This window comes from Engystomops pustulosus, chromosome 10, assembly GCF_040894005.1.
Source record: "Engystomops pustulosus chromosome 10, aEngPut4.maternal, whole genome shotgun sequence".
Classification (NCBI taxonomy): domain Eukaryota; kingdom Metazoa; phylum Chordata; class Amphibia; order Anura; family Leptodactylidae; genus Engystomops; species Engystomops pustulosus.
In genome coordinates, this window is record NC_092420.1 from 43,640,248 (window position 1) to 43,651,074 (window position 10,827).

General features: G+C 41.5%; 1 protein-coding gene across 5 annotated transcripts in view; it reads right to left on the minus strand.

Moving 5' to 3' along the window:
• DDR2 (discoidin domain receptor tyrosine kinase 2) overlaps positions 1 to 10,093 on the minus strand; it is a 440,458-nt gene extending 430,365 nt beyond the window's left edge. For all 5 annotated transcript variants that reach the window (XR_011850418.1, XM_072128535.1, XM_072128532.1 and 2 more), the window contains exon 1: positions 9,738 to 10,093. The gene's annotated coding sequence lies outside the window, so the exon portion shown is untranslated. The remainder of the gene's footprint in view (positions 1 to 9,737) is intronic.
• Positions 10,094 to 10,827: the final 734 nt, after the last annotated feature.

The following is a 10,827-nucleotide window of genomic DNA, read 5'->3' on the forward strand; positions in this document are numbered from 1 at the left end:
GGGAATCTTCTTCCCCTGTCTCTTGTGACGAGCGCAAAGCTTCTGACTTCATGCTGACCAGAGAGTTTTTCAACAGGCCAAGCAGTGGGATGGTGAGGCTGATGATGGCGGCATCGCCACTGACCATCTGTGTTGACTCCTCAAAGTTACTCAGCACCTGACAGATATGAGACATCCACGTCCACTCCTCATTGTAGACTTGAGGAAGCTGACTGACCTGACTACCAGTTCTGGTGGAAGTTGACATCTGGCAGTCTACAATCGCTTTGCGCTGCTGGTAAACTCTGGATAACATGGTTAATGTTGAATTCCACCTCGTGGGCACATCGCACAACAGTCGTTGAGCGGGCAGTTGGAGGCGGCGCTGCACTGCCCTAAGAGTGGCAGCATCTGAGCTGGACTTCCTGAAATGCGCACAGATGCGGCGCACCTTCGTGAGCAAATCAGACAGATTGGGGTATGTCTTGAGGAACCGCTGAACTATGAGATTTAAAACATGGGCCAGACATGGCACATGTGTCAGTCTGCCGAGTTGTAGAGCCGCCACCAGGTTACGGCCGTTGTCACACACAACCATGCCTGGCTTCAGGTTCAGCGGTGCCAGCCAGAGATCAGTCTGCGCCGTGATGCCCTGTAGTAGCTCTTGGGCGACCTGTCTTTTATCGCCTAGGCTCAGCAGTATGAGCACCGCCTGGTGTCGCTTAGCGACAGCACTGCTGCTGTGCCTAGAGCTACCGACTGATGGCGCCATGCCCACGGATGGTAATTCGGAGGAGAAGGTGGAGGAGAGGTGGTAGGAGGAGGAGGCATAGTAGGCCTGAGAGACCTGGACCGAGGTAGGCCCCGCAATCCTCGGCGTCGGCAGTATAGGACCAGCCCCAGGGTCAGACTCGGTCCCAGCCTCCACCAAGTTAACCCAATGTGCCGTCAGCGATATATAGTGGCACTGCCCGGCAGCACTCGTCCACGTGTCCATGGTCAGGTGGACCTTGTCAAAAACGGCATTGGTCAGGGCACGGATGATGTTGTCTGACACGTGCTGGTGCAGGGCTGGGACGACACATGAAAAGTAGTGGCGGCTGGGGAGTGAATACCGAGGGGTGGCCGCCGCCATGAGGTTGCGAAAGGCCTCGGTCTCTACCAGCCTATAGGACAGCATCTCCAGGCTAAGTTGTTTGGAGATGTGGACTTTGAGGGCTTGGGCGTGTGGGTGGGTTGCACTGTACTTCCTCTTGCGCTCCAGTGTCTGGGGTATGGAGAGCTGAACGCTGCGCATGGAGACATTGGTGGATGCTGTGGAGGATCGTGGAGGCGAAGGTGAGGTTTTCGCATGGGAGGTGTTCCGGCCGGGGTCCTGGGCAGGGGGCTGAATAGCAGAGGCAGCAAGTGACACAGGGGAAGGAGCAGTGGTGTGCCCAGCCGGAGGTGAAAGGCCTTGGTTCCATTGAGTGGGGTGTTTAGCATTCATATGCCTGCGTATACTGGTGGTGGTTAAGCTGGTAGTGGTGGAACCCCTGCTGATCCTGGTGTGACACAGGTTGCACACCACAGTCCGTCGGTCATCCGGTGTTTCTTTAAAGAACCTCCAGACTTCCGAAAATCTATCCCTCGCCACGGGAGCTTCACTACGTGAAACATTTGGTGCTGATGCACCAGCTCTGGCCCTGCCTCTCCGTCTGGCCCCACCACTGTCTCTTCCAACCTGTTCTCGTCGAGGACTCGCCTCCGTCTCAGAAGCACTGTGTTCACCCGGCCTATCAACCCAGCTTGGGTCTGTCAACTCATCATCCTCCAATCCCTCAGTCTGCTCCCCCCTCGGACTTCCTGCCCTGACAACAACTTCACCACTGTCTGACAACCGTGTCTCCTCATCGTCCGACACCTCTTTACACACTTCTTCCACTACGTCAACAATGTCATCATCACCCACAGACTGCGACCGGTGGAAAACCTGGGCATCTGGAAAAGAGCTCAGCAGCAACCGGACAAGTGGTTTGTGACTCTGGGAAGGGTCCAGAAAACAGTTCCTCAGAGTATGCCGCTTCAAATGCCAAATTTTCCTGGGAGGAGGCAGACTGGGGGGAAGGAGGCTGAGGTGGAGGAGTGCTGATTTCGGTGACATGGGTGGACTGCGTGGAAGACTGACTGGTGGACAAATGGCTAGAAGTATTGTCCGCAATCCATGACATCACCTGTTCGCACTGTTCTGGCCTCAACAGTGCTCTACCATGGGTCCCAGTAACTTGAGACATGAACCTAGGGAGTGTAGCTCTGCAGCTTACCCTTGCAGGTGGTGTCTCACTCCGCCCAGGACCACGGCCTCTGACCCCTGCAGTAGTGGGACGCCAACGCCCATGCCCTCGTCCTCTACCCCTAGCCCTCGGGTTCAACATTTTCAAAATGAAAGTGTAAACTGTAAATTTTTTTTTTTGTTTTTGTTTTTTTAACAAAACAATGCTATTCTATTGCTATGGCTAGTTTCTAACCTACACTGACAGCACACAACAGGATTTTGTGCTGTGCCTGATGACTTTTAGTTTTGAAAAAAAAAAAAAAAAGAAAAAGCAGACTGTTCCTAATTTAATCAAACCCCTAATAAATTGTCCCACTTAGGTGTTTGAGATGGATATGTGTGTTACTAAGAGCTAAACAGAACGTTCGCAAGACTCTCTGCAAATTCGTCACAATATGGTACTAGCTGCACTACTAGTGCCAGCAAGGCCAGCCACAAGCAAATCAACAATTATATATATATATAACGCTATTGTAGGCCTACGAAAGCTGGTTGGGTTCTTGTATGCCTAGTTTCTAACCTACACTGACAGCACACAACTGGATTTTAAGTCACTTTAAGTTTTGAAAAAAAAAAAAAAAGGCAGACTGTGCCTATTTCAATCAAACCTCTAATAAATTGTCCCACTTATGTGTGTCACTAAGAACTAAATAGAACGTTCGCAAGTCTCCCTGCAACTTCGTCACAATATTGTACTAGCTGCACGACTAGTGCCAGCAAGGCCAGCCACAAGCAAAAAAAAAATATATATATATATAACACTATTGTAGCCCTAACAAGGCCTGTTGGATTCTTGTATGGCTAGTTTCTAACCTACACTGACAGCACACAACTGTATTTTGTGCTTTGCCTGTGATGACTTTTAGTTTTGAAAAAAAAATTTAAGTAAAAAGAAAAAATCCGCAGACACTGCCTAATTCAATCAAACCCCTAATAAATTGTCCCACTTAGGTGTTTGAGATGGATATGTGTGTCACTAAGAGCTAAATAGAACGTTCCCAAGTCTCCCTGCAAATTCCTCACAATATGGTACTAGATGCACTACTAGTGCCAGTAAGGCCAGCCACAAGCAAAAAAATAAAATAAAATATATATAACACTATTCTAGCCCTAACAAGGGCTGTTTGGTTCGTGTAGACTCACTCCTGCCTAACAGTAAGCTAATATAACAGCCTAACGATATCCCTGCAGCATCAGCAGCTCTCTCCCTAACGGCATCCAGACAGAGAATGATGCGGGCAGGGGCTAGTCTATTCCAGGGTCACCTGATCAGGCCAGCCAACCACTGCTATCGACGTGTAAGGGTACCATGTCATGCTGGGTGGAGTGCAGAGTCTCCTGGCTTGTGATTGGCTCTGTTTCAGGCCGCCAAAAATCAAAACGGCGGGAGATGCCATTTTCTCGAGCTGGCGAAGTATTCGTCCGAGCAACGAGCAGTTACGAGTATGCTAATGCTCGAACGAGCATCAAGCTTGGACGAGTGTGTTCGCTCATCTCTAGTCATTTCCTTTTGTTTGTATATATAAGTGTGCATGTTTTATCATATAGTTATGTATGTTTTTATGCCTGATGAAGATTTTGGTTCGAGATCGAAACGCGTAGCATTATACAAATAAAATATACATTGTTTTAAGAATTCCCTGAAGCGGATACAGCGCCTTCATTTTCTAGTCTCCGATCATCTTTCAGCGTGCTTATACACTATACCTCCAAAATTTGTCATTGTGCCACTCTGTGGCTTACTCATACTGCTGCCAACTGACCGCTGTCTACTTGGAACATCCTGTGATTTCATAATGCTATGTAAGCCATCCACCACTTTATGACATTGCCACTATGTTTGGTTTTCCCCTTCATTTTATCTGTCAGAAGGAATGAAAAGCCTCAGGATTGATAGTCCAAAGCAGGAGTGGATACAGTACACAGAGTACATGAAAATATCCCATTTACTGGTCATCTCTGTTTTGGATCAACTCCTGTTTGTTTTTGGCTTTAGCAATACTGATGGATTATTGACCGATTTGAAGGCGGACACTGACAGATGAAAATAAGGGCAAAATGATCAGTGACGTCAATGCAAAATTACTGCCGACACCCTCTCCACTCTTTTGGGGGGTTTCTACATGTATCAGCGTTTAACAGAACAGGTTCTGTCGTAATCTATGGAATTGTCGGATGTCAGTGTAAAAAGAGTACACTCTTTGAAGTTGTAGTGGGATCTTGGCCCTCAGCTCAGTCCTTTCGAGCTGGCACAGACGTTACCTTGTCAGGCTGCATTCCAGCTTCACTTATTTGGTGAAGTTGGCCCCTGTAAGTGCCCATGGAAATTGAAGAGTGAAGCGATTCTAAGAGCGGCGGCTGTCATGTGCGTGTCATACTAAAACACAGCATTGTTTGAAGACCAAACCATGCTCCCTTTGCATATTTGAGCATGGCACAATGTTCTACAACACCCTACAGGCTCTCTGCAGCCAGGAAATACCTGTTTTTTAATGTGATTCGCCATGATTCGATACGGGTCAAATCGAATTTTTGAAAAATTCGCCCATCTGTAATCTGTACAATAAATCATACTCATAATTGGACTTGCTTGGTGAATGCTGTATAAAAAAATATCCAAAAACTTGTATTGATTTTTTATCAAATCAATACAAGCATCAAAATGGTACCACTGAAAAGAGCAACTTGTTACATAAAATATAAGCCCACAATCACCTCTGTCAACCAAAAAAATATTAAAGCTGCAAAAAAGGCCATACTAAAACAATTGCAAATTTTTCTTCAGTCAAATTGGACAAACATAAATAAAACTATACAAATGAGGTATCACTGTATATAGTGATCCGTAGAATAAAGATAATGAGGCACATTTACTTACCCCTCCTGCGCGATCCCCAAAAGTGCTTTGTCCGACCGGAATGCACATCTGCCGCGTTTCACTAAAATCGTGTGCCCGGTATCCTACATGTGTCACTTCCCCACTCAGGTCCGCCGAGTTCACCTTCTTCTTCCTGGTGTATGTAACTTCGTTTTGTTGCGACACAAATTGAATCTTAAATCCCGCGCTCAGTCTGAATCAGTTGGATCATCTGATACCCCCCATTTCTGTCGTATGAAAGCCAGCGCAGCTGCAACACAATCCGATCGCATGTAACACAATCCACAGTTAAATCCGTAAGTTTACCCTTAGTAAATAAGCCCCAATATATTATTTTTATGCTACAATGAACACTTCCCCCCAAAAATGCTAAAAATCCGAAACAAGAAAAGATTATTTTATTTTTCTCCACACATTACAGTTAATTATATCTCATCAATAAGCTAAAGACCCACTGAAAAAATTTTTTTTTTTTAAGTGCATCCTGTCTTACATCAAATAAGCATCCAAATTGCCAATAAAGCATCCAAGTTCTTTATTTATTTATTAATGCAGCAAGACGTACCCTTACGTCTTGCTGCGCATGGGGGAGTATGAAGAGGGCTCACGGGCTGAGCCCTCTTCATACTCACCGGGCATTTGCTTCATGATGAAGCAAATGCCCGTTGCTAACACCCGCGATCGGTGTTAACCCTTTGATTGCCGCCCCTGTGACGTCACCGGGGAGCGGCGATCCGTTGTCATGACAGCCTCGGATCACATAAAGATTCGAGGCTATCATGATCTCGGCTATCTATTACAATGTGCGATCTGCACATTGTAATAGATGGTATGCAAAATCCCCATATACTGCCATACTGTAGTATTGCAGTATATGATAGGATCAATCAGACAACCTAGGGTTAAAGTACCCTAGGGAGTCTGAAAAATAGTAAAAAAAAAAAAATTAAAAAAAGGTTAAAAAAAAAAATTATATTAAAAAAACATAAAAATTCAAATCACCCCCCTTTCCCTAGAACTGATATAAATATAAATAAACAGTAAAAATCCTAAACACATTAGGTATCGCCGCGTCCAAAAATGCCCGATCTATCAAAATATAATAACCGTTTTTCACTGCGTTTTACCCCGTAGCGGAAAATAGCGCCCGAAGTCGCAAATTGCATTTTTTTGCCATTTTGAAAAATAGAAAAAATTCTATAAAAAGTGATCAAAAGGTCGCACAGTCCTAAAAATAAAAGCGTTGAAAACGTCATCAGAAGTCGCAAAAAATGACACCACCCACAGCTCTGTACACTAAAGTATGCAAAAGTTTTTAGCGCAAGAACACTGTAAAATGAAGAATTTTTTTTCTGTACAGGAGGTTTTAATTTTTGTAAATGTATGAAAACATTATAAAATCTACACAAATTTGGTATCCCCATGATCGTATTGACCCAATGAATAAAGTAGACATGTCATTTGGCGCGCACAGTGAAAGCTGTACAAACCAAGCCTACAAGAAATGGGGCAAATGTGTTGTTTCATCATTTTCACTGCATTTAGAATTTTTTTTTTCCGCTTCCCAGTACATGGCATGGAATATTTAATACCATCACTACGAAGTGAAATTTGTTACGCAGAAAATAAGACATCAGACAGCTCTGTACATGGAAAAATAAAAAAGTTATAGATTTTTGAAGGTGGGGAGTGAAAAATAAAAACGCAAAAACGAAAAAGGGCCTGGTCCTTAAGGGGTTAATATTTCTTTATATTCCAAGTGCTATATCATTCCGGAGCCCTGTTGTATTTTCTGGCTAGTGTTTAGGATTACATGTAGGGTCTTTTTCACATTAGGAAACATGGCTTCATGTACCAAACATGCTCATCATATTTGGAAACCACTTGTATGTTCAAAATGCTCATTTTACCAGTTGTATTGCACTACACCGCATATTATACCTTGCTAAATTCTCCTAGGGGTGTACATTCAAAAATGAGGGTAATTTTTCAGGTTCTCCTCTGTTTTTTACTGCTAGGGCTGTTCAAATGAATCCTGACACATGTAAAGAATTTCTGTCAAATTCCTCTTTCAACTACTGTGCGCCTATAAAACATTTTATATGCACACGTGGAGTACATCTAAACTCAGGAGAAATAGTTTTACACATCTTGGGGGTTATTTCATCTTTATCCCTTGAGGCTTACAAAAAATAGGGGTAAAAGTGACCTCTATAGGAAAATTTTCAACTTTTTCCTTTTGAGGGACTAATTGAATCAAACGGGCAAATAGACGTATTACACTTTGCTAAATTCTCCAAGGGGTGTACCTTGCATTAGTTAGCAGCCCAGAGTGCCGGACATCTTGTCCAAGCGCTCCATGCTGCTAATTATAAGTTTGTTTACTAAATGATCAAGGTGAAGAGGAGTGGAGGTGAATAGTAATAAGATTTTTTATGTTATATACATGGCTAATTTTCTTTAATCAAACTATGTGCTTTCTTGCTCCCATCTCAGGTTTACTGTGAGATAGGAAACAGGAAGCAAGCCATTAATTTCAAGTTCCATGCAGAGGGTAAGAAGAATCATGATGTCTTTAGTATTTTGAAATTACCTAGAACTAGGTTTTAAACTCTGTTTTGATTGGGACCACTGTGTACAAGTTACCAATTGGGTATTGGTATTAGAAGCCACAATAGGTGAGTCTAGAATGATGAAATATTAATTCTACTTTCTAAGCATTGTTTGAATATAGTCTTACTAAACAGGACCTTTCAACACCTTCACCAACTCCAACTCTTTGCATCCTTTAACCTCTTCATGACCACCCATTGTAAATATATGAAGGGGAGTAGGAGATCCCTCTCCATTGCCTTCTCCATATCTGGCAGGTGTATTACACTGAGGCGGTCGGTGCTGGCACCGATCACTGCTGTTAACCTCTTAGGTGCCGTGATGGAATAATGGTCAGCACCCTTCCTGTCATCATCAGAGGCACAGTGACAGTTGGGAGTCTATTAAAAGCTACGGTAACCATCATTAGTAATTCTATATTACAGTGTGCCTGAGACAAATTCTAATATAGAAGCAGTAAATGTATGATATAATACATAATATATAGTTTTAAAAAATATGAATTATTTTTTCGCTGCATCCCAATATGTCTGATCTACTAAAATATAAAAACAATTATTACCGGCGATGAACCCCATAATGGAAAATAGCACCTAAATGTCTGTAACACCACTTTTCCGCCATTTTGCCTCCAATTTGAAAAAAGTGTGGCTTGTGGAAGGAAAGGAGTGAAAAACAGAAACTTAAAAAACAAAAATCTTGATCCTGAAGGTGTTAAAAGACATTTTTCTAGCAAAGGAGGATTTTTCTCTCTAAGCCCTCACTGTTCCCGAAGAATTAATTCCATTATTTATAGTTCTCTACAGATCCCAATATGCTAATTTGGCTCTCTACTGTCAGATCGGTGGTCCTGGGCTAAAGCAGACAAACATATCCAAAATTAATGAGCATTTACATTGGGAGCTACAGAGAAATTCTGTTTGAATGAGAGGAGTGAAATACATTCAGTTTGCAAACTCTTCAAGGCTTTTTTCTGCATAATATTTTTAAATTTCATTTAAAAAAATCTGTTGAGAAAAAGCCATAGAACATGTTGTATAACAATCATTGGGGTGCCTACAAGATCTATCAGGAGGCTCCATGCTCCTGATAAACCCTGACGGGCAGCTGCAATGCAATTTCATTCCTATTCCAGGTCTGGAAAATACAGACCAAAGGACTGCCATGTGAAAAAGTGTACTAGTTATTAAAAAGTGATAGACCAAGCTACCTTTCATCTATTCTATATAATGTTACTTCATCCTAAATAATCTAGATATCAATTAATACAATTATTTATCTATAATGAAAACTATTTATCTGTTTTAACTCATTTTATGAGGCTGGTATAAACAATTAGAATATTTAAAATTATACATTAACATGTCACATTAAAGGGAAACATTCCCCTATGAAGTGCAAAAAGTGCAACACATGCATTTCGCTCTTTTGCCCAGTTCAGGTAGATGCTGCTTTACAGGATTTAGTGGTGTGATGTGTTGTTGCTAGGCAGCCATTATGTGTTGTTGCCAGGCAGCCATCTTACAGCTTTGACTAAAATTATTCTTTGGGTTCCTACATGTTCTTCTGATATTTATAGTAAGAATTTTTCTTTTCCTCTAGTTTTCCTTTTAGAATTGTAACATTCCTATTTCTAAATAACCTTCCTAAATAACATTAATACCATTTTATGAGCATTACACTTTTTTTCGGTTTTCTTAATAAATATAGCATATTACTATTCATATTTTGTTAATTCTCCCTAATTTTTTACCTCTGTTTGCTGATTTTGTTGAATTTAAATTACAAATAACTATTGTACTAAAATGATGTTTAATGTGTTCAGATCACTACTAATTCAATAACTATTAAGTCTACAACAAGAACAGACATGACTGATAGTGAAGATCATTTGAAAACTAATATAAGTACAACTTTAAGCAATGTAAAGAAGACATCTTAAAAGTTACTCACATTATTAATGTTCTGGTTTCAACAAAATGGTGATTTCTGCGATTCTTGGTGTTCTGGGACTCTAGTAGTACAAAGTATGTTAACTCATTTTTAAAAGTCCCTCGTTCTCACAACAGCTTAATTTTTCTCCATATTTTCTCTGAAACTTCTCTATGGACTGAGAGATTATAATAAACAACAAAAAGTAATGTTTTTCTGTTATATTATGAGAAATGCTAGTATAGATCAACAAAAAAATCCCCAATCTTTGACTCTATAACCTTAGAACAGAATTCCGAGCTGAGAGAGAATCATCCGATTCCAAAGGAAATGTTTGCAGGGAGGTTCAGTAATGTGGCTGATGTAAGACGTCTTTGAGAAAGTTTTTGTGTATGGAATAGAGGCTGCCAGAGTTCCCAGCATGCAACCTGTACGACATTTGGTTTCAATTAAGGATAGAAAATTTAGCTCACAATAACACTGGCCTCTGTCAGGTTTCATTTTCCCTGTCCCCAAAACTGTTTACAACTGAAAAACTAAATGTTTTAAAAAAACAAAAATATGCTGAATAATTCAGAAAATTACAAATAATGCTGTGTATAATCGAAAAGTAAACATTTATAAGCATGATTTGTATGTTTTTGACTATCACATTTTTGTACAAATACTGGCAAAAATAACACATTTTTTTGAGTAAAGCCATGTTTGCATATGTGTATTGCTGTTGAACACCAGATCAAAAGCCCATTAGACTCCATAATAATTAGTAAAATCTTTTTTACTTGGCTGTTGTAGGTAATTTTCAACATCCAAGGTTTCTGTTATTTTTAGCAATGTAAACAACCAATAAGACTGTCAGAACTCGCAAATTGTACTGATGGGATCAGGTTTCAGGCTTCTTGCTGGAAAACCACACCCAGAGCTGCCTGTGATTGACAGCTGCATTTCTGATCCTGGGAAAGCTGGGTGTGTCTTTGTAATCGTTTTGCCTGCAGCTGCAGTTGAGTGATGGACGGCTGAGCCAGTCAGTGCTGGAGGTAGTGTCCATTACTGCCTTATAGTCTGCCCAGCCCTTCATTAGGTCCTGGTTATTGCAGTCTATCTGTGTATC